A 25,374-nucleotide genomic window follows, 5' to 3' on the forward strand; every position below is an offset into this window, starting at 1 on the left:
TTTTAGTATCCTAACATTTTTTTTCATTTTTCCTTTTCCTAAACTCTCTAAATTGCATGAAAATTTCAATAATTCTACTACTGGATGTAAAGGAGAGATCAAGGGAATACATATTTTCCTAAACGTATTTGAAATTTCCAACACATTTCTCAGTATTGGGTTTTCAAACATTTTTATAAAGGTCATGTTTTGTTTAAACAGAATATTTTCCAAGTCACCGGATACTTCTCAAAATTCTGTCTTTGCACATCTTAATTTATCTGGTTGTGTTATAATATCCACCATATATCTCATTTGTTTGGGGCCTCTGAAGAGCCAAAAGTTCCACATTCTTTCCCAAACTTTTATTTCTTGTTTGGTATGGAAAATATGTTGTTTCTTTGTTTGCAAATTTAACCTCACACAATGTAAACAGGATTTTAGGGCTGATCATGCACCCGCCTTCACAACAGGTGTATGATCATGTCTTGAAACCACTTTCGGTATTTCTTTTAACAAAACAAAAAGAAAACATTTTCCCCCATGCGTCCTCAAGGAGCAGGAGATCTTGCTGAGTTTTCTTTTAAAGGCCAGTGAATCATTAGTGCCACAGGAGAGTTTTAATAGTCTTTGATTAATTTGTAATCTTACCGGCACCGCAATATCTTCGGTAATGGAATTTTCAATTAGTTTGTTATTTGAAGCACAATTCATTCCACCTTTCTTTTCTTCCTTCACTTTTTTTTAAAAAAGAGGAAAGTGCTTCATGAACAGTTATTTTGTCATTAGGCATGATTTGGTTTACAGAGAGCAGATGCCACATCATGAATGACATCTCTTTCCAGAAATGGCAAAAGACAGTTTTTTTGTTTTGCCCAGACAACTGTCCTCTTGCTAGGCAAACAGAATTATCCTAGGGGGAGGATTTCTGTGACACCTCCATTTGAACCTATGAGGAAGTTCAAACATGTTTATGAGTAAATTGACCTTTCTCATAAGATTACTCTTAAACATGTACAGACCCACTCATAACAGAGGTTGCAAAACAAATATGACATGTCATAAAAATCCGCCTACTTTCTTAAAGATGACCATGCCTAATCTTAGTCGTATGTTTTCTTCTCCATTTTATTTCTTTCTCCCTGATAAAGTCAATGAGGAAATCCACACTGAGGTGGTACTCTGGTTTCTGCCACCAAAAACTAGGTCTTGACTATATCATTTTATCTGGATTCTATCATTTATCTGGTTTTGCTGCTCTGCTCACTGTCCAAGTGATACATGCCATCATCGGTGACGGGAAGCATATTCTCCAGTGATTTTTATGTCACTTCACTTAACTGCAATTAAAGTGGCTACAAACTGGCCAGAAAAATGAGATGTGTGTTACCACAGCTTATCATTCCCTGCTTAGGGTGCACTGCTGCCTTTGCTCATCAATTGCATAAGCAGTGAGATGGCTCTGTGCATCTGCCCTTTGTATACCAGCTTCCAGCTTTCAACATTTCATTTCAACTTCCCTCACATCTCTTGCTTTGAAAAAAAAGCCCTCAGAAACAATTCTAACTAGAGATGGTCATGAACTAAAAAAAATATGAATCACCAGCTTTGTTCTGAAATCACTAATTCATTGATTTATATTGGCATGAATCAGTGCTCCCTGAGGAACATGAATCAATTAGTTTTTAGTGATTTTTGAGTCATTGATTCATTGGGCTATAAAATGGCCCCCGCACCACCTAGAGACACCAAAATTGCACAGAAGCTTCCCCAACTCTCCTGTAAATCCCTCCATGTGTGGTGATGATTGGGTTTCAAATATCTGAGTAATACACCCACAAAGAGAAGCCTCCAAGAAAGCTTCCCCCCATTGCACCTATAGGTGCCAAAATTGCACAGAAGCTTCCCCTGACTCTCGTCTACAATCCTTCAAGTTTGGTGAAGATCTGGTTTCCCCAAGCCAAGGAAGCTTCCCCTGACTTTCCTGTATAACCCCTGCAAGTTTGGTTAAAGGGTACTTTCCTTTGAGAGACCCATTTTGTAGATGTATATCTCAGATGACTGAAACCCAATCTTCATTGAACCTGAAGGGCTTGTAGGGGAGAGTCTGGGGAAGCTTCTCTGTGATTTTGGTGTCTCTAGGTGCCTTGGGGGAATTTTCCTGGGAGGCACTTTGTGGGTGTATAACTCAGACGTCTGAAACTCAATCTTCACCAAACTTGCAACGTTTATAGAGAAGAGTCAGGGGAAGCTTCCCTGAGTTTTGGTATCCCTGATTGCTTGATATTGGGTGTTTTATAGGGTTTTAAAGGCAAATACAAATCAATGAATTGATTCATCAGTTTGTCAGCAAAAAAATCACAAATTTGTTATTCGTGATTCATTGACTTTGATGAATCAAAACAATTATAAATTTTCATGCCCATCTCTAATTCTAACGTAATGCATATTATTTTAAGGGATTGAACAGAAATAGAATAAAGAAAAATGTGGAAAGGAGCTACGTCTGTGAATAGTTCAGAATAGCTATAGCATATTGATTTACGGCAACTCTTTTCAGAGTTTTCCAGGTAGGGAATATTAAGAAGTGGTTTACCATTTCCTTCTTCTGGGGGCATCCTGGGTCTTTGCAGCTTGCTGAAGACCACATAGATTGGCTTTACTCATAGGAGACTCAGTGGGAAATCAAACTCCCAACCCCTGGCTCCATAGCCAGATATCTATACTATTTGTTTATTTGCCTTGGGGTGGGTGGGAAATTTTTTACTTCTTTAACTGACAGTGTCTGTAGCCAAGTTTCCAAGTTATAGTGAAATCAGAGAGTTTTCATTCCTTTAAATTATCCCTGCCCGGAATATTTTGTTTTACATCTTCAGTTAAATAAAGAAGGACCCCATTGTGAAACAAGTTCTACTATCTCAATGTGATATGAAGGTGATCCTGTGCTCTTGGAAGCTATGCCAATATAACACAAGATTTTGACACGTTGTCTGAAGCTTGTAGATTATGACCCTGAGCAGACTATATGTCTGGAACAACCTAGGACCGGCCTAGCTACCTCTGGAGTACTTCAGCCAGAGCAAATAAGAATAGAACAAATGTATGAAATAGATGTGATCTGCATCAGTGCAGGCAGTACCTGTACTGATGAAACCATTAATCTTCAAAATATCCAGGGTATCTCGGTATTGAGTAATTATTCTTGGAAGAAGCTTCTTGGGATCTTATTTTGAAGGGCTTTCATTTCACTCTTTTCACATGTTTTATCTAAAAAAATGTTTATTTTTAAGGCACCCTATTCTGTAGACTATCCTTCTCCAACCTTAGTGTCCTCTATACATTTCACAGCGCAGCTCCCACCAGCCCTAGGAAACCTGGCCATTAGTGAGGGATTCAGAGGAATGAAGTTCAAAACATCTGAAAAGCATAAGGTTGAATTCAGCTGTGCTACACATAGAGCGGCTTGAAACAGTTTAGACAATATAGATATATTGTAAAAATATATTTCAAACGTGTCCAAGTATGAGATTTGGGTTTCTTGAGTCAAGGAAACAACACATGGTATTGAAATACTCATCATGCTCTGGCCAATGTATATGGCAACATGGGTTTTCAAGTGTTTAATTGGCAGCAGTTCTCTGGTAGATTGTTCACCACAATTAAACGATAAAGGTTGCATTTTTCCTTCAACAAGATATATTACTAAAGGTCAGTGTAATTTATAAATTGAATTTATGGTGGCTGAAGTAAAGAACATAGAGTTCAGAGGAGCTTATCCTAAATTTAATATGCACAGGATAGACTGCATGCCCTATACGCATCATTGCAGAATGGTTGTTGTAGGTTTTCCGGGCTGTTTGGCTGTGTTCTGGAGGGTTTTTCCCCCTAACATTTTTGCCAGGCTCTGTGGCTGACATCTTCAGAGGACAGAAGTTAAAACTCTGTCTGTGTTCTGGTGTAGTGTGTGGGATAGTTGAATATTTGTAGCTGTAGGATCAGCTTTGTGTCCATTTCAGGAGACTGGGTGATTATGGTGATCAGCATGTTTTTTGTTGTGGGTGTATTGTTATGATGGGGGGGGGGAGATGATCTGTCACTGTGATTGATGGGTGTCATTAGCTAGTCTTTTGTGTGCAGTGATCACTGGTCCTTGTGGCTGGGTAGAATTTGTTGACCTTTTTATAAACTGTATTTTTCCATGCTGGGAGCTGGGCTTTGTTGAATTTTAGACTTTCTTCTCTTTTGTTGAAACTGTGCTGGTGTTTGTGGATTTCAGTGGCTTCCCTGTGTAGTCTAATATAATAATTGCTGGTGTTGTGAAGATGCTGGCCACAGAGACTGACAAAACATTAGGAAGAAAAACCTCCAGAACATGGCCAAACAGCCCAGAAAACCTAGAACAACCATCGGATCCCAGTAGTGAAAGCCTTCGAGAATAAGTTATTACACAAGTTTTGTGGTGTGGGGATTGATCTTTCCCTCTCTTCCCCTCTCACTAAGCATGATCAGATCTTCCTTCAGGTCAGAATTGAGAAGAAAAAAACGTAGAGACATATAATGGTCATCATCATCATTATCATCATCATCATCATCTACTTCTTCTTCTTCACTTGATTTATATCACCCCTTCTTTCTCAGAACCCTAGATGACCATTCATGTAAAGCTGCAGTTAAAATTATGTTAAATCTCTCTCTCTCTGCATCTGAAATTACAAATATTTAAGACCAGAAATTAAAATGTATGCTAAAAAAATGTATGATGAAAGCAGTGCAAGAAATACAGAAGGCAGAGGCAAATGAAACACTTACAAGTTTTTACAAACATATATTGCAAGTAGTAATGAGTATTTTATATACACTAAAGCACAAACATCCCATATAATAGCACACAAAATGCAACACATATAATTCATTTATAATCAATATGATCCAAAATGATCATCTTGCATTCTCACATGTTTTCTTTTCTTGTTTGCCTTCATTTACAAGAACAGAACCATAGTTTGCACAGGCAGTAGAATCAAATTGACACAGACAGAAAAATCATACCATATGGGAAATAGTTCAGAAGTTCCAAGTGCCAGAGGAGGGAAACACAAAGATGATGACCTAATTATTTGTTTTTATATATACACCATGTTGTATTTAAACAGATAATGAGGATGAAACAGCATTTCAATCAAGGTTTTTCTGGATCCATTTGGGGATGTTGATCATGTTGTATTTGATATCAAAGTATAAAGCACTGTGTATTCTATTTACATATTACGTTATTATAAATAATTTGTTGCCATAGCAGGAGACAAGAAAATTAAGCAACTATTTACTCAGGCAGTGTGATTCTTGATATGGTGGTAATCTGGGCATACTGTTATCTAGCAAATAAGATGTATTTCATGTTATGCATACACCTGAAGAATTATATGACCTCAAAGGTTTTCTACTTTATTTTCTTACTGGTATTGGATATCAATTGCTGGAATGTTGTTGACATGGATAACCTGCAAATTGTGAAATAATTCCCATACATTGCATGAACAGGGCAACTGTGCATTTTGGTCATTTACAAGGAACACATTTGACAGTGGAACATGAGGAAATGACCCTCCATCCTGCAAACTCCCACACCATGCACCCTCTTAACTTGCTGCACAGTGATAGAAAATCTGTAAAGGATTTTTTTTTCTGATAGTGTGTGTAATTTCAAAGGTGAAAGAAGGAGAATGAAGTGCACCTGTCACACTAGTGATCAAACTAGCATAATATTGGGACTGAACACCTGTGATAATAGGTGCACCATTTAAGCTAATCTGCTTCAGCAAGAATTGTGACAAATAATGTGCAGAATAAATTAAGTTCTGGTTACTCCCAGTAGTTACTCTTTTCCTTATATCCTTCACATTCCCCCCTCTCTACAGTTGTAATCAAGAAGTCAAGCATTTTCTGCTGCATTTGGAGTTGTTTATTTTTTTATGTTTATTTCCATTAAATGGGGCTGATTTAGACTAATTCAGTTTTGCAGACTGGGGCTGTTCCTTACAAATTGTTACACATTTCCAAACTTTTCATCCTCTATTTCAGAGGCAGCTTGTTTTGATCTGTTAATGGTTGTTCAGCTGCCTGTGAAAAGTCATAAACCTCTAACCTTCTTTTAAAAGAGACTAAAATCTAAAACAGACTAAGTAATGAAGCTACTTACATGAATGAGAAGGGTGATCAGATCGAGTAAGGAAAGCAGAGGCAGCTAATAGGAGAAGTTGGGAATATAAATTGATTCTTTCCTTTGGACTTTCAATTAGAAATGGATGTTAAATTTACTTCACAGACATTATTCATCTGCCACATTTATATTCTAAAAGTCTTCCCCTAATGGTTTGTAGCTTAGCTGAGTGCTATATCCTGCCTTAAAGAACCAAAACAGATTTCCAGAGTGTGCATCCCTACACAGATGGATTATGCACAAATGGTTCCACACGCAGAACCTTCTTGACCCTTGTGGAAGGACAGTATGGTTAGCCCAAGCAGTTCTTTCATTGTGGAATGAGAACAGTGGATATGCACATGGTGCCATTTCTTGCAAAACAGTGAGAGCCAGTACAGCTGAAGATATACACTAAATTAGTGTTGAATAAGATCTCAATATAATCCATCAGCCCCTTCAGCCTCTCCATTTACAACATGGTATCTCAACCACTTATGATCATGGTATTTACCAGTTCTTCAATATCTGTTCAAGGTGAATTCTGATGAAAGCAGAAAGAGTGGTATTGATACATCTTACGCTCTTCACACCATACTACTTTTGATGCAGGCTGGAATTGTGATAAGCTTCTGCAGCTGCCATATAACGACACTGACACATGTTCAGTCATTGTATTAATCATTGCATGGCAACATGCAGAGCAATAAGGACACATTGGAAACTTTTGTCATGTTTAAGATTTTGTGCTTTGAAACTTTGTTTAATTTGTAATCTGTGGATTGGATCCCAGCTATGCTGTAATTACAACATACTCATTGAAAGGAATGGTTCTTAGGGTCATGGAGGCAATATAGCTCTGTGTTGGTGGGATGCCTTTAGAGCAGTGGTCCCCAACCTTGGGCCTCCAGATGTTTTTGGACTGCAACTCCCAGAAGCCTTCACCACCTCTGCTGGCTAGGATTTCTGGGAGTTGAAGTCCAAGAACATCTGGAGGCCCAAGGTTGGGGACCACTGCTTTAGAGGACAATCAAAAAGACACAGAAAATGTGCAGAAATACAGAACATTGTTATTTATTTATTTATTGCTTGCTTGCTTGCTTGCACTTATATGCCACCCATCTAGACATAGTCTACTCTGGGCAGCTCACAATAGACAAGATAAAAGCAGGTAACATATCATGACAGTTTTACAACATTATACAATGAAATCAATAGTTCAAGATGGGAAGAAGAAATTTAAGTAGTGCCTCAGTCGCCCCTCCTGACTGGATCGAGTGGTACGGGTAGATCTAGGTGGGAGAAGGTGTTCCGTCAAGTATCGAGGCCCTAAACCATTTAGGGCTTTGTATGTAATCATTAAAACTTTTATCAGAAAAAATGTTAAGCAGATTGATGGAAGGGGAAATGGCAGGGGGTAGGTTAATCTTAAATCCTTGTAATGTGCATATTTTCTCAGCATATGATGCAGAGTCATGCTGAAGACCAAGGAGCAGTATATGTGCGAAGGCTTTCACGGCCGGGATCTAATGGTTGTTGTGGGGTTTTCGGGCTCTTTGGCCGTGTTCTGAAGGTTGTCCTTCTTAACGTTTTGCCAGTCTCTGTGGCCGGCATCTTCAGAGGACAGCACTCTGTGCTCTGGTGTAGTTGGCTTTGGGGGTCAACGTTAGGAAGAACAACCTTCAGAACACGGCCAAAGCCCGAAAAACCCACAACAACCAAGGAGCAGGCCCCGTTAGGTGATACAGTGGTGTTAAATGTCACCCAGGATAGCCCACAGACTCACTGAGAACTAGAAAGTCAGAAACTTAAGTTTCACCTTCTTAAACTTGTTAAGTCTTTTTCTCAAATAGGTCCTCCTCCAGAGGTCTTGGACACTGGAAGATCTTAGCTCTGATTATTAAGGCATTTACTCTGAGGAAGTAATTTAATCATATGGAATATATATTGTCCTTAACATCTAATTTGACCCTCAGTCTTTATTGACTTGTTGATTCCAGTCAGTCTGTCCTCAATGTGACTAAAGTCTTAATTCTACAAAATGAGATATTTTTGGAACCATTTCTACCAAATAAATAAGTTCATTTTCTAACTGTAGTACTGGAATGGGATCCATCTAACATGTACTGTATATTCCATGATACTGTCCTCCTGTCTTTAAAAAATTATGTCAAAACTTTAAATACATTTAGGCACATTTCTGCATGTTAATTTCATAATTACAAGACAACGATGAGTTATTAGTATTATAGAGAACTATCCATCTTAGTTAGCTGGGGGGAATTTTGTTTCTATTTAACTTCCAATATGTGTCAACTTCCAAGTGGCTAGGAATTAAATTGGGCCCTTGGAGATAACACTCCCTTACTAAAGTTATTCTGATCATGACACTAGCATCCAGAGGATGTATTCTGAACTAAATGATTGGCATGAGTAAAAATCAAGCTAAAAATTACTTACCAATTTCAAAACACGAAGTTTTCTATTTGCTTATAGGCATTCCTTGTGCATCTGATTAGAAATTAAAATTACAACTCAACACATCAGTATTCTGCATTGATACTGCCTAATATTATCAAATGTCAGGTTTCACAGAAATCAAAAGAAATTTTTGGCTTATGTTGCCTTGACAACACATCTCGATTTTGGCCTCCATTGTCAACGTGACTTCTTTAGTTCATGAAATTTAATTAAGCTATTTTTACTTCTGAATAGCAATCGTCAGGGCTGCCTTATAGCTAGAAGACTGTGTAAATTAAATAATTAATATCTAGATTCTTTTGTCTAATGATCTACAATGATGTTGAGAGAAAAAAGGTTATTACCTTCTAATAGGCTGACCTTCCCCAGGATTCTGTGCGGGTAGATTTTCTCTCATTATTAAGTACTTGCTTTTTATTCTCCTTCCCAGTCACATTAATCCTACAAATAGACTATTTAGGCATATACTGTACCTGTAGCATGCATAAAAATATAACAATTGTTATCTCTGTGACAGAAAATATTGCAGTTCTCTTCCGAAAACGAATCTCTCATAATAGAAATGCGGAAATCCTTCCAGATTCATTTCATAAATCTTCAGTTACTTCTTTTACTTGGATTATTTATTTCTTTACTCTGAGTTCTATGTCACTCAGAGGCAAAACTGCACCCACTTCTGGTTCTAGTGATGCCACTTATCTGCTGATAGAACTGCTGAAACATATGATATGCATACAGTGTGGATATATTTTTGGGGAAAGGCCATCATATTTGAAATCCGGAGTCCCATGCCTCAGAAGAAAATATCAGAGATTAACCCCAGAATTTGCAAACAGGGGTAGAGGAAGAGAGGGTGAGTTTGGTGGTCTGTTTAAGAGAATCAAGTGCAAGAAGAAAAAGGAAAGAAAGTTGCTGTGTGTGTAACAGGTGGGGTTGAAAATATTCTTCAGCTATGTCACTGCTGCATGTTTTGTTAATCTTCATCTGCTCTATAGGCATGCAGAAGAAGCCCTGACAGCACTAGATGCTTACTTTTATTTGTTTTTATTTTACTTTTTAAGGAAATACTTCAGCTGAAATATTTAAAACAATAGAGTGATGCAATTTATACTAGATAGTTGACCGGTGTTGACTGCAATATTGAAGCAGTCTTCAGCTCCTCTAAGTTATGCAGTTTCTCAGCTTCGCCTTTTCACCTGACTTCTGCCACAAGTCCAGACCGAACGATTGCTGGGGTCAGTGCAGGACATTTTGCTAGCTGAGGTACTGTACTAGCAGTTCAAGTTAATGTGCATGAAACTCAACGGCAGGCAAATTGTTTTGGTTCATGAGGCAGAAAATTCCACAAGTGTGTCTCTCCATCACCAGCAGCAACTATACAATAATAGCAAAGTGAGTCGTTTCCTGCCCTTTTATGGCATCCAGACTCGGCTGACTGGGTTGACCATATTGTTTCGTCCTGATGACTGTAGGGCTAGCCAGAGAAGCTCCAATTTGAGCTGACGCCTCTGCTACATTGTGTCCCCCTATTCAGTGGACTAATACAGCAAAGTTTAAATCAATTTGTGTAGACCTCTGTTACCCAGTTTCACCCCGACTATGTCCCCCCTAACTGTCCAATTGTAAACCCACATTGCATGCTGTAGCTAAAAGCTGCAGAACTGTAGTGAAATGTTTTGCTCCAGAACTCCCATCAGCCTCATCCAGTATGACCAATGGTTAGGGGTTTGGGGAATTGTAGGGAGCGACAAAAAGTCCCACCCTGTTGCAGATGGAACCATGAAATGGGTGGCTATCATTTAAGGAGAAAGTGGGTTGTTGACAGAGGTGCCCAGCTGGCTTTTATTTTTATTCCATAAATAGCAAAGGTATTTCAAAAATAGTATTTGAAACATATGCCAGTTCCAGTATTTTTGAAGTAATATCTTGATTATCCCCCCCCTCCCATCATTATTTCTAACATTGCATTATAGGATCATTAAACTAGAGTAATCCTTGAAAAGGGCATTACATATTCCCTCTATAATAAGATATATTTCATTAGAAATGATGAATTAGTACTACTGTGTTTTCTTCCATGCTGTGATACATTTCTTTTGGCTGCAGTCCAGCGTAATCTAGATGCACAGCTTGATAGCGTTTCACTTTGTCTTGTAGAGGCCGTGTCTTAATCTAAGGATTAATCTACTTAGAACATCATCAGTCATATTCAGGAAAATGCCAAACCACTTTGTGTGGTTGAATAATATAGTTTTTTTTTCAATGTGCTGGCTTGATATCTCAGTGGTTTAGGTATTTGAGCTAGAAGTTCAAGTTCTATTCCCCACTGTGCCCCCCTGGGAGAAGAGCCAGCCTATGTGTCCTTGGGCAAGCTGCACAGTTCAAGGGTGCCCCCAGAAGAAGGGAATAGTAAACCAATTCTGAGTATTCTCTGCCTAGGAAACCCCAAGAAGAGTCACCCTAAATTAGCACTGACTTGACAGCACATGATTATTATTCAAGATGATGATGATTAATGAGTGCAGAATATAAAGTTCCCCCAATGCTTCCTTTCTCCAAAGGTCTTGCTAAATGTGGCAGAGTCGTTCTTAAACGGCAAAAGCTTTTCAATTTCCAATCCACCCTCATCCCTAAAACGAAAGCCAAAAGTCAAAGGTTCTGTGTCCTGAGTTTTACAGAATGTTTCTGGAATAGATAAACAACCAGACAGAAGGTCTCATAAGAGGAGCCAGGAGGAAGTTCCCAGCTTGGAGTTTTAGAAATTTATATCTCTAAATCTGCTACCAAGTGAAAAATTAACCACAGTTCCCTGTTTACAGCTCTACTTTGCTTTCTGTTCATAATTCATGCTAAAAGGAAGGATAGAACCTTTTCATAGCCCTGACACCTTATGCTATGGTGTCCCCAAATAGTTCAGCTACAAGTTGAAATTACAAGGTAAAAGCAGTTTTCAGAGAGGAGGCCTTGTTAGTCTGCTTGAGCAACGACAAACTCAAGAGCAAAACAAAACTGGGAACATGGTGGCATTTTTAAAACAGACAAATTTATTTATTTGCAAGCTTTCATGGGTACCAATCCAAGAAGCGGATTGTAATCCACAAGAGTTCACAGTGAAATAAATGGGTTAATCTTGAAGGTCCCAGCATACTTCTGTTGATATTTTATGCTGTTGCAGATAAAAGTAGTAGCAAGTGTAGATTCATATATGGGAAGTTTTCTTCTGTTAATACAGAAGGGCAAGGTCCTGGCCTTAATGGGGCTGTGGACAATAATATCTGCTTGCAAACTTCTTCTGTTCCCCATTTCAAAAAAATCCACCTAGACTCACTAGACAACAAATACAGTATAATAATAAATGGCAACTCAGTACCGCAGTCATGTGCAAATCTCAAAATAAGTATGTTAAATCTCTGTCCTTCCATGGATCGCTTCATCTTTGTTTTGGATGCCTGATGTTGCAAAGAGGAATTTCAGCAGGTCCACAGGTGCACACAACCTAGAATCACTTCTTAGTCACAGCTGGCATTCAATCTGTTTTAAAGATTAAAATGTATGCAGGGGAAAGTCAGAATGTTCAGAGGTATTCCTTTGCTGATATTCAGGCCAAGAATTCTCAACTGGTAGCTTGGATTGAAAGAAAAAAAAACAAGTTAAAACTCAAACAAGGGAATGAATACCTTCATAACGCAGGCCTTCAGCTCACCCATGCCTTTGTTAATTATTTGGAAACACGTTTAAATATCTCTGCGCACCAGGAGTAAAGAGTTCATTTTCATTTCCTTTATTACATGATTAATTTCAAAACAGCGACAACGAAATATTAATGTTCATGCTGTTACTAGTCAGAGACATTTACCGAATAATCCTAAGTGAAGATGCTGTCTGGGTGGAATGACAACTTTATGCATATCAGACAGACTGAATTTTATGGCTTCAGCCAGAGTTCTATCCCATCCAGCTGCTGGTTTATGATGGCATCATTCAATGGGGATACAAGCTCAAAGGCACATAGGCCTTCATTTTCTTCAGAATCTTCCTTTTCGTCATCCTTTATATGTTGAGACCAATCTACCCTTAAGGTTTTATTTTTTGGAGAGAAGACATTTGTCACACACATGGAGGCATTCAGTTCAAGATGCCAGGATTTTTCAACAGATGGGATCCTAAATGAATAAGGAACTAATGAAGCGGGTAAGGGGTAGTCCAAGCCTCTATCCAAATTGCAGTCAGAAAGATATTTCTGAATATGATCAGTCACTGGATGCTATGTGGCAGAGTTGCAACTGCAGATTCTTAGGTATTGGATATTATGATGGCAATTCCACTCTAGGGAGTTTCTTTACTTTGAGCCAGGGGTGGGTGGGAAACTTGGGGAGCAATAAATTAGCTTCATAATAGGATATGCTAAAAAATAAAGCAGGTATGCCAGACTCAAGCAGACTTGATGACTATCCCCCCCAAAAGTACAACTGTTAAATTAGTAGCTAGATTGTTTATTTATTTGAAATAGTTTTTCTTCCACTTTTTCCTTAAAAAGGACCCAAGGTGGCTTCCATCATTAAAAGACAATATTTAAAGCAATGATGGTGAGTATATAAATACAAAAAGAATCAAACAAATAACATACTAAAAAATGTAAGGTAAAGGTAAAGGTTCCCCTTGACAATTTTTGTTCAGTCGTGTTCGACTCTAGGGGGCGGTGCTCATCCCCGTTTCCAAGCCATAGAGCCAGCGTTTGTCCGAAGACAATCTTCTGTGGTCACATGGCCAGTGCGACTTAGACACAGAACGCTGTTACCTTCCCACCAAGGTGGTCCCTATTGATCTACTTGCATTTGCATGCTTTCGAACTGCTAGGTTGGCGGGAGCTGGGACAAGCGACGGGCGCTCACTCCGTCACGTGGAATCGATCTTACGACTGCTTGGTCTTCTGACCCTGCACCACAGGCTTTTGCGGTTTAGCCCACAGCGCCACCACGTCTCTTTTACTAAAAAACATGTGTCACCAAAACACAGTCAAAGCGGTAAGGTACAACAATGCAATTCAAACCTCACTCAGGTAGGAGTCACTCAGGGAAGCTTGCCTGCATAAAAAGGTCTTCACCAGCTTGCAGGACAGTAAAGATGAGGCCAGCCTAGGCTCCTGTGGGAAGGAGTTATCCACGTACCCACCAAGTGCAACTGTGAAGGTGTTGGGACTGAAAGAAAGGCCTCCCTGATTAGCTTAACATTTGAGCATGCTCATAAAGGAGTATGTGGTCCTTGAGATTGCTTGGGCCCAAGCTATTTAGAGCTTTATAGGTCAGAACTGGCACTTTTAATTCAGCCTAAAAATGGATATAGGAACGTGGTGGCACTGCGGGTTAAACTGCAGAAGCCTCTGTGCTGCAAGGTCAGAAGACCAAGCAGTCATAAGATTGAATCCACGCTCCCGTCGCTTGTCCGAGCTCCTGTTGACCTAGCACTTTGAAAGCATCTAAAAATGCAAGTAGACAAATAGGAACCACCTCTGTGGGAAGGTAACAGTGTTCTATGTCTAGTCGCGCTGGCCACGTGACCACGGAAACTGTCTTCGGACAAACGCTGGCTCTTTGGCTTGGAAATGGGGATGAGCACTGCACCCTAGAGTCAGACACAACTGGATGAAATGTCAAGGGGAACCTTTACCTTTACCTAAAAATGGATTGGCAGCCATTGGGGTTGCTGTAACAGGGGATTGTGTGATCCCTGTGTCCAGCCGCTTTTTCCCTAGGAAGCTGGGTTGAGGGTGAAGGCCAGGTATGTTTGCATGGATGTTTTGCTGAGTTTTTTTTCCTGGGGTTTCTTTTTGTCTCCTCACCACATGGCCTGGGGGTGGGGCCTAGGGGGTGGGATTTTCTGCTTTAAAAGAGCGTGTCCCAGGACCCTGGACCCTAACGGCGTGAGAAATTCTCAAATTCTATGTCTGGCCTTAATATGGTAAATAGGAAATCCAATTAGATTTGCATAAGCCTGGGAGGCAGGAAAGTTTTAAGGGTCAGATCATACTTCCACACTATTAAAGAGCAGGCCGGGTAGGTGGGGCTCGTCAGTCATGGAAGGCAGCCCATCTAGGAGAAGGAAAACTCCAATATCAAACCTCCACTGCCTTGTGGCTATGTCCACTCATGGAAAAGGCTTCAGGAGTTAACCTAGAGGCAAAATCCGGAGATGGAGTCCCGAAGGCAGCTCGTGTCATTCTGCCAACTCCTGCGACATTGCTGGAACCAGTTATATTGGCTCTTGTCTTTCCATTGGACCATTTCAGCAATGTGGAGAGGGGGGATCTGCTGCTTGGGTAACAGCCTATCCTCCATATTGCCTTACCCGGGCTTCATGCTCTGGAGAGGACACTCCTCAGTTCAGAGCCTGTCACCATAGTCTCTCGAGACTAAAGGATGCCTATGACATGACATGTGTCCAGCCGCAGTCAGCAATCTGGCTACTTCATTTTGGACCCACGGAAACTTCCTGATACTTTCCATAGGCAGGCCCACATAGAGCATGTTACGGCAATGCAGCCAGGATGTGATTAAGGCATGTGTCATTGTGGCCAGATCAGATCTCTCCAGGAAGAGGCACAGATGGCATCCTAATTTTAATTGTTCAAAGGCAGCCCTGGCCACCACCGAAACCTGGGCATCCAAGCTCAGAGGCAAATCCAGGAGCACCTCCAAGCTGTAGACTTGTATTTTCAGTGGGTGTAACTCCATCCAGCACAGGCTGTATCTGTAGTCCCTGATCTGCCTTTTGACTGATCACCTCTCTTGTCTGAATTAAGTTTCAGTTTATTCATCCTCATCCAGGTCATTACCAACATTCGACACTGATCTAGAGCCGAAACAGCTTCCTTAGATTTAGATGGCAAGGGCAAAATCCGTTCAGCCTATGTGGCCTTGGCCAAGCAGCCCAGCCCCAGAGTGCTCCCAGAAGAGAGGAATGGTATACCTAGATAATCCTGGAAAAGGGCACGTATATCAGAATTAACATGATGGCATGTAATTATTATTATCAGGAGAAATTAGAACAAGATTGTCCAATTCTGTCTATGCATCATTGAATAGTAACTTGCAGTGCCTAGGCATATCAAACACTTAATCAGTCAACACATTCCAGTTTATTGCTTAATTACGATCAAAAGCTTGAGTGTGGACTCATAAAATTATATCCTATTTTATATCTCAGTACAGCATCAAATATCTTGATTTATTCCTGTCTATAGTCTCATGTTAAACCTGGCAGTCTACTCTACAAAGCCTATGTGTTTGTTGCTAGGATATGAATGATATTATAGGGATTATCAGATACTTTACAGGAGCAAGTTGGCTGCTGTCACCTGTGAAGAGGAAGTAAATACACCATTATGAGTATAACAAAAATCATAAGCCAGTAACCTAATATGTCATTTTGCTTGTGCAACTCTCATTGCGTATATGGATGTATTGTCTCAGCTACTGAAGGAGAATGGTATCCTAAACACAGATATCAAAGCTTCTGCACAAAGAGCTTGTCTTGTCTTTCAGATGTAGTCCTAGCCAAAAGATTTCAGTGAGAATAAATCCCAATGAGCTTGGTGCAATGTGCTTCTCTTTAGTTCAAAGTACCTTAGTCCTCATTCCCTATGCAACTGGATTCAGTGCATGTATCTGAGCTAACAAGATGCTCACTACAGTGATGCCTTGACTTACAACCACCTTGATTTGCAACCAATTTGAGTTACAACCAGCTCCGGTTGCAACATTTTGCTTTGACTTGCAATCAGTGCTTTTAGATACAACCAGAAAAAAGGCCTCTTTCCCCCATTGTTTCCTCCCTCCTTCTCTCCTTCCCTGCCTTTTTTTATACAGTAGAGGTCATCTTAGGGTGTTTTTTTTTTTAAAGTCTCCCCCTAATGGATGGATTAACTGCTTTTGCATTACAGTGGTGCCTTGACTTACGACCGTCCTGACTTGTGACCAAATCAAGTTACGACCAGCTCTGGTTGCAAAATTTTGGTTTGACTTGTGACCGGAGCTTTGAGATATGATCAGAAAAAAGGTGGGGTAAAAGGCGGGGAATTTAAACTGCTAACTGTTCATCGGTGAAGAGGCTGCCTCTTTGTATCTCCTTTGCCCCAGCAGTTAGAGAGTGTGCATTCTGAGAAAGGCTTCGGACTGCCTCGTACTTCTGGAACTGGTTTGTTTGATTCTGGGGGGCGGGTATGTTTCTGTGCTTTGATGGGTCTTGCAGTGTAGCATTTTTAGTCCTTGCTGGAATGGTTTTTTTTAGACTCCAAACTCTCCCCCCCCCATTGTCTTCTCTCTCTCTCTCTCCTCTCTTTTTGTGCCTAAAAGCACAAACCTTTGCTTGAGGCCTCTGTGTACCCCAGCGGTGACCTTCTTTCTTTCCTCTTTTACCCATTATTCCCTCACTCCTTCCTTTCCTGCCCTTTTTTAACCTTTAAAAACAGCTGGGACAGATTAATTGCATTTCAGTGTATTCCTGTGGGAAATGGTGCTTTGAGTTACAACCAACTTGAGTTACAACCATCATCCAAGAATGAATTAAGTTCGCAACTCAAGGCACCACTGTACTGTCTTCCTCCTGTCCTCTCTGTGTTGCCTTCTCTACATTGATTTTTATATTTGAGAAGCCTCTAACAGGAACCTGTTTTCTTTTTGCTATACTTAAAAGTAAGACAATGGCTTGACGCTAAAGAAGCAAGTAAGCAAATAACAGTTATATTGTTACTCTCATTGTTTATCCAAATATATCTGGAGAGCATACATGGTTCTTCCTCAAGTTCTATGAAGTGGGTTGGGTGGGGTAGTGGTTCATCCAACAGTAACTATTGAGTTTAATTAATGGTTTGCTCAATATTTCCAGATATCACTTGATCACATAGCCCCTGAGCCACCATCAGAGGGACCTATGCAGCAAGGGCTGGTCCTGCCATTAGGTAAAGGTAGCCATCGGTTTTGTGTTATGAAAGGGCAGCAAACTGTTCAGTATCTCCTTTGATGTTCTGTTTTTAGTGTCAGAGAGAGGTACTTGTAGGATTTTCTGCTTCAAGTACCAAAATGATTTATCTGGCTCTAGATACTGTACACCTAAGATGTAAGTGGTTGGGGGAACACCGTTTTCTTTTTACTCCACACAGCGGAATGCCTCAGCCCAGGCCTGTTTGCACTTAGCACGATTCTTTTGGGACTGGTCTGTTTATTACATATCGCAACACCTCAATGTTACTCAAACAGATTTTCAGAATTCTTCTCAACTAAACGTTTTATTAACCAATTCTCCTAGTTTTGCTGCTTTCAATGAAATACCTCTAGCTTTTCGTTTGGAAAAATTTCAGAATTCTTTTTAGGTGAATTTTCCCGTCAGTCACATATACTGGCATTTAGCTTACAACTGTGCTATGAACAGGAAGCTTTACATACAAGAGTAGCTGGTGAGCTCCAGATATATGCTAGCGATGCACATATCAGCTTCTTGCACTCTAAAGTGTGTGTTTGAATAGAAGTTTATGGCACAGTGGCAATCCTCAGTAACACACACATACATGCAAACTTGAAATCAAAGGACCCTCTAAATGCCAATGTCTTAGATGTAAATTCTGTTGAATTTTAGTTAATTGAATTGTGTGAGGGATTAAAAACAGGACATTCTAAACCCCTGGTATTCTATTGGCCTTGGAAGAAATAAAAACCCACTATGCCACCAGATTATTTCAGGGAATTGTACGGCATATTCTGCCTGTACTGTATTGTACTGTACTGTAATGTACTGCCAAAGCAATGTAATTTAGCAACTCCCATTAAAATCTACATATCTAACTGTGATATTAAGTGTATTTAAGCCTCCACAACCTTCCAATTTATTTTTCATTTAGTCCATTTAATAAAATAACAATACTGTAACATGCTTTTCGACTGAAGGCTAAATGAGGAAAATTGCTAGCACTTTTAAAATATATCCATCAGTTTGCTAGAGCATTTATTGCACTTCAGAAGTCATTTAGCCTCTGGAACATGCATGTAAAGTAAATTATTGTTTAATTCCTTTTTTTAAAATGAACATTTTGAATGTTCAGATACTTCACAGCTAAATAAAAATGTTATATCTATTAGCAATGCCAATGTAAGATGCTTTATAAATTCTAAGCTCAGTACATTTTTATTGATAACTGTGGTGTGTGGCAAGATTGTTTACTTCCACATCCTTTGGGAAGATGGTAAAGAGTGACAAAAAGGATTATCAGAGAGTTAAATTGTCATCTAAGCTTTCCTTGATCCCCTGAGTGCAATGCCGGTTCTTATAGCATGTCCAGAGGTGTTGTGCTCCTAAATGCATTCTCCAACTTCCCTTTGCATGTGATTTTATCTAATGCACAACAATAAAGGTAGTAGAATGTGCCAGTGTTGCTCAAGGGAAAGTATATCTTGTAGGTCTCCTCTATACAGTACACTGAAGGATTCTACTATATGGAGTAATTCTCAGTCTTTGTTTTCCCTGTTGTTGCAAGGGACCTGTAACAGAATGCTGTAGCGCCTTTAGAATCTGCACTTAAGGATGAGCCATTCAGATCTTTTGGCCTTCAATTCCTAGAATTCTCCAAGAATTCCTGAGGCAGAATTCTGGGAGTTTTAGGCCACAGACAAGATTTCACAAATCTGGAACAGGACCTATTTTGGAAACTTTTGAAGCTTGTGATCTGGTCAATATACACCGAAGGAAACTGCCTCAGTACCTCCTGGAAAGCCTCGGTCCCTTGGGAGTTGCCCTCTGTAGAGCCTGTGGGCAGCTGAACTACATGCTGGTGTAGGTGTCAGGTGCTGTGGGGTCTTATAGTTAGGATCCAGGAGAAACAGACACCATGATGGCTAATTGGGAAGGAATTAGTCCAGTCAGATGTTGCATGTTGAACACCAATAACTTGATTCTTTAAAGAATGTGTAATCAGTTCTTTATAAGGGATATCTGAGAGGTTTGAGGGTTTTTTTAAAAAAAAAAATCATTCAATTGTTTCTGCTTTTGAGTAAGGCTTGAACCTCTAGGTTCTTGCTTGCATATAGAGCCTGCACTCAAACAGAAACATCTCTTCAGACTCATCTGTTGTTGTGTGAAAAGTTTGGTGACAGAGTGGTCATAACTGGGTCAGCAGATGATGACCCTGATTTTGTAAAATCCACTCCAGAGAGTAGTCTGAACTTTAGCTGAAGCATTCAAGGTGCTTTTGGGGATAGAGTTCAGCATCTGGGATAGCTCCTATGGACTCCTATTCTTGCAAAATCATTGGATTCCTACTCTGGCCAAATCAGAGCTACCAACTTCCATCAGGTTAGGCATTGTTACGGATATACCCTCTTCAAGCAGAAGGATGCAATCCTAGGAAAAGTTGTTTCTTTTGTATATGCATAAAATGCTTTTCTAGGAAATGTAATGCCCAGAAGTACCTTTTCTGACAATCTTAATACAAAGGTGACTTTGCTGAAAAATAGCAATACATAATGATAATATAAAAATGATATGGAAGCGCAGTCTACTGACATTTTATTCACTAGTACAAGACTTAAGCTGACCATGTAGGACCCACTATTGGTGAATCTGTCTCAGAGCAATAGCTGATGCTTTAGCAGATCTTGGAAAGTTACTTTTTTAATTTCTTCCCATCACTTACTATATTGTTTAGAAAGAAAAATGATGCCTTTACTCATTAAACCATTTTAAAAAGGAACCCATCATTTTGCTATTACCTTTTCTTTAACTAATACTTTGAAAAAAAGGAAGGAGGGAGGGAGGGAAAGATTAGACACTTGCATAAGACTTGGGTGGGATTAAAATGTTCCTAAAAATCCCCTTTAAATAATATTAAAAACAAATAGGATATGTCACATAAATAGTTACTGTAGGTACTTTCTGTTGAAATATGTCTTGTTATGTCCTCGTTAACAAATTACTGTAGTTTGTTACTGATAAGTATGTTAATTATGACTTGATGCTTTGAAGCTCTGTGGTTCAAAAGCCTTCTTGTCCATGTATACATAGAACATTTGAAGGATAACACAATTGTCCTTTGAAAGGACATCAGATAGTGTAATGTGTTGTGAATGCATTTCAATAATGTTGGGCCAAATATTTTGAGACATTTTAAAGCAATATTTTTCTCTTAGCTTCTCTCCCCATCTGCTAGACTAGCTCGCCTTGGGAAACAGAACTCATGCTGTGCTTACTGCATCATCCCCTGTTAATTATGTTTTTTTGAATGCACTGCCATGACCCCCATTATCCTTTATGCTGCCCCAGAGCGTACTAGGAGTTGGTACAGGTGTAAACTCAGGCAAACCTAACAGTAGTAAATATTTTTTCTTTGCCCAACATGCACATGGAAGAACACAGTATCTTTTGGCTACCTAGTCCCGCTAAGCTTAAAGTAAGTTTTCTACCTCAGTGAGAAGATATTAAACAATGTGCACAGGGAACATTTCTCCTGGGTAAAATGACATGTGTTTCATCTCCTTCAGGGCAGTCCAGTAACTGGAACAAAACACAAATCTAAGTGTAATTGTGTGCCTTCTCCTCTGTGTTTTGAGCTCTCACTTTCTTTGATTTATTGGAGATAACTTTGGTAGGCTTGGAATTCAGAACTCTTTCTGGATTTAATCAACATGCAGCATACTTTTTGGTCTTCAGCTGCATGCTTCTCCTGCAGGATGCACATAGAAGAACAAAGAAGTACTTCTATACTGTACGCTGTTGTCAGGTGTGACAACACAGCAAAACAGAAGTGATGTGTTCTAGCTGGCAATAGATTTGCCAGTTTCACGGAAAATCTAAGTCTCCTTCCCAGGGTCTATTTTAATTTGATTTCATTTCACTTGTGTTCCAGCTTGTGTTTTTAATCTCTGGTTGTTTTGATGGAACACTCTTGATTCCATACATACAAACTGTCTTTTGTACATGGGATGTTTGAATATCCCAAAGTTAAGAAAAACCAACAGATTATTTTTATTTATTTATTATTAGACTTTTACCCCGCCCCCCTAGACAATGTCTACTCGGGGCGGCTTACATGGATAAAAAAACACAACATTATGACAAATATAAAAATCATCTAAGACACAGTTTTAGCACTTATTTCTAAACAGCATATTACCAAGATGACATAACTCAAGGATATCATGGAGGACCAACAAGAACATGTTGCCCCCATCGGCCTCCCTCAACAGGTCATCCAACAGTGCGACCAGTGCCATTTCTGTGCCATAGCGCAGCCTGAAGCCCGACTGAAATGGGTCCAGAGCATTGGTTTCATCCAACTCTCAAACTCTCCTCATATAAAAATGTTGGAACATAAACTAGTTCCAAGATAGGTTGAAACTTAGACTCAGTTCCTCCTACTACAGTCTCTACCATCTCTCAGTTCTGTGCCATCTCCTACTTCTGCCAAAGGTGGAGAAAAGATTAAGAAATGAAAATTGGAAGTCAGATGCATTGAAATCTTATATATGACTTATATAAATCAGGAGAGACAGTAGCAGGAGAGACATGTAGTGCCTATTTCAAGCAGAATATTTTAAGGGATAGGTATTTGAAAGCAGAAGGGACAATGGGACTTCTGTCCTTAAAAATTGAATCGCATGCTTGAAGATCATCATGAGCAGCTAATCCATGTTGAGTGATCAAGAGTAGTGGAATTAGAAGTGTGTGTGTGTGTGTGTGTCTTTGTGTGCGTGTGTCTTTGTGTGTGTGTGTGTGTGTGTGTGCTTGTGAAATTGATTATAATAGTGATGAAGGAAAGGGAGGCTGATTTCCAAATTAGAACGTGGCAATGCTTATGTTCCTGATAGAGACTGTAATCCCAAATAATTTAGTTTGTAAGAATTAGCCCATCTCTCAAATGGCATGATAAAGGGACAGCAAGTTGTCTGTTATTAAAATTGATCTATAAAACCACTAGTAAGTAAGAAAGAACTTTGCACAAGTTCAGGAGCTCTTTTAAAACATCCCTTTATTGTGCCACTATTCCATGTTCTGTTCCAAGGGATTTGTGTAGTTCAAATTAAGATTTGTGTTGTTCAAATTAAGCTCCTTGGGTGGGAACATAATCTATTCTTGAAAAGAAAAGAGCAGGTCTGGACCAAGGAGGAGGCTTATTCTTACTCAGATTTATTCTAATCAAACATTTGTATGCCAAATAAAATATGCTAGCCTTTAAGATGCTATAAGTCTTGATGCTGGTTTTTCTGCATCAGACTAACACAGCTACTTCCCCATGGAAATCCTTTAAACCATAGTGTAAGTAACTGATTAGGGATGTGGTGGCACTGTGGGCTAAACCACAGAAGCCTGTGCTGCAGAGTCAGAAGACCAGCAGTCGTAAGATCGAATCCACGTGATAGAGTGAGCTCCCGTCGCTTTGTCCCAGCTCCTCGCCAACCTAGCAGTTCGAAAGCAGGCAAATGCGAGTAGATAAATAGGCACCACCTTGGTGGGAAGGTAAAACGGCGTTCCCTAGTCACGCTGGCCATGTGACAATGGAAACTGTCTTCGGACAAGCGCTGGCTCTACGGCTTGAAAAACGGGATGAGCACTGCCCCCTAGAGTCGGACACGACTGGACTAAAAATGTCAAGGGGAACCTTTACCTTTAAGTAGCTGATTGGATTTGAATTGCATTGTCAGGGTTAAGATGACCCTGTCAAATATGGGGGTTGTTATTTGATGTTGTAGTTATCGTGTGCTGTTTGTGGAAAGAGGTGGGGTATCCATCTGGATCCTTAGAGAAGTTGGGCTTGAAAGTGGGACACTGAAAGAGATCTTGAGAAAATGCTGAGCCAACATTGCAGCATCTTCCAGTTTTGTGTTTCAAAGAAAAGGAAAAAGAAGTGCGAGAGGAGAGACTGTAAGCACCCACAATTGCAGCTCCACGATTACGGCACAATGGTGTCATCAATTATTGAGAACACAGTGTTCATTGTTCCTTCCAATTACAAAAAAAGACAGCCTTATTGCGTTTTGACAGAACCCAGACTAGTTCATTCTGTTGTTCTTGAATTATACATGGCCTCCATATAATGTTTCCACTCTGGCGATGATGCCACTGCTAACTCAGCAAGTTGATGCATTTTATTTTACTTTAATGAGAGCTTTCTAGCATGTAAAGCCCATGATTGTTTGCCCACACACAATAAAGGGTTCTCATTGAATTGGGGGAGAATGGAAATGCATACCAACAGTGCAAACATCTTTCTAATGCTAATTGTCCCTCACACTGACTTAAAGAGTATTGTGTCATTCTCAAGATGCTTTAGCAATAAGAGGAAATGGTCACCAGCAATGTGAAACTGGGCAATGAGGGAAATTAGTTTATGCAGTCCATAGACAGAATAATATACACATTCTTCTCTCTTTATCCACACACCACGAATACCCTGCCAGTCATGTACATAATAAACTCATTCCCTGCTCCAAGGACTTTTGTGCCTGTAAATATTCTTATTACTTCCGTTCATAAATCTCTCCCCTTACTCAGAGGGATTTAGTTAGGCTAATATTTATTTTACTGTGTTAGAAGGTATCACAGGAATTGTTTCATTTCTTTTATTCTTTTTATTTCCCCTTTTTGTGTTTTGTATAAATGAAATATAAGTAGTGGCAAGAGTGAAAAAGGAATAATCTGTGGAGGATGCCAGCTGTTTAATTTATCCACCTCATAGAAATGGATATCTTAATTGCCTCAGGCCCTCCATTTTATACTGAGTGTTTAAAAACTGTTTGCTAGATAAACGGAACGTATAGTGGAGCTTTTCTTTCAGAGTATACACATACAGCATGACATGTTTTTATTAGAATGGAGCAGAGCCTGCTTAACAGATTTTATCGTTGTTGTTTCATTGAGCACTCCATTCTTCCCCATATCTGTTACTTTAGGTGCCTCCTTAATTTATTTATTTTATTTTATTTATATCCCACCTATCTGGTCGGGTCAGGACCACTCTAGGCGGCTAACAATCCTTGTTGGGATGGAGCACGCCAAGCCTAAATAAATAAAAATATTTACATTTGAAGCTGTCCGGCTAGCTCAGTGGTTTAGGTATCTGGCTGCAGTGTCAGAGGTTAGGTGTTCAATTCCCCACTGTGCCGCTTGAGAGTACAGCCAGCCTGTTTGGCCCTGAAAAAACCCTGAAGAAGGTTACCATAAATCAAAAATAGATTTGACAGCATGTGGTGATGATTTATATGTATAGCCTTTACTTTTTATGCAGTTCGGATGAAACTATACTAGGTCGATACAGAGGTTGTAAAAGTTAGATTTTGGACTTTAAAACTCTCATAAACTTCCAGCCAGCACAGAAGGGGGCCTTCTTATGTAGAGACTGCCTCAAGTGAAACTAAAGCAAATACAACAATTGGTTGTTGTGGGTTTTTCGGGCTCTTTGGCCGTGTTCTGAAGGTTGCTCTTCCTAACGTTTCGCCAGTCTCTGTGGCCGGTATCTGTGGTGAAACGTTAGGAAGAACAACCTTCAGAACATGGCCAAAGAGCCCGAAAAACCCACAACAACCATTAGATCCCGGCTGTGAAAGGTTTTGCAAATACAAAGACAACAATTCTTTGCATTTACTGGGATGACCCTTTTTTAACTTGGATGTAGTCAGTGGGCCTCTTCTGTGCCTGCTCTGTCATCAGTACTGTTCACATGATGGGGAAAGGGA

The 25,374-nt window shown here is 39.7% G+C and overlaps 2 protein-coding genes across 6 annotated transcripts in view; both read left to right on the plus strand.

Annotated features, from left to right (window-relative positions):
• Positions 1 to 25,374, plus strand: part of LOC144589588 (uncharacterized) — a 500,689-nt gene that overhangs the window by 331,678 nt on the left and 143,637 nt on the right. The gene's annotated exons all lie outside the window — the stretch shown is intronic.
• GRID2 (glutamate ionotropic receptor delta type subunit 2) overlaps positions 1 to 25,374 on the plus strand; it is a 963,252-nt gene that overhangs the window by 260,949 nt on the left and 676,929 nt on the right. The window lies entirely within an intron of this gene.

The sequence above is a fragment of the Pogona vitticeps genome, chromosome 5 (assembly GCF_051106095.1).
Source record: "Pogona vitticeps strain Pit_001003342236 chromosome 5, PviZW2.1, whole genome shotgun sequence".
Lineage (NCBI taxonomy): Eukaryota > Metazoa > Chordata > Lepidosauria > Squamata > Agamidae > Pogona > Pogona vitticeps.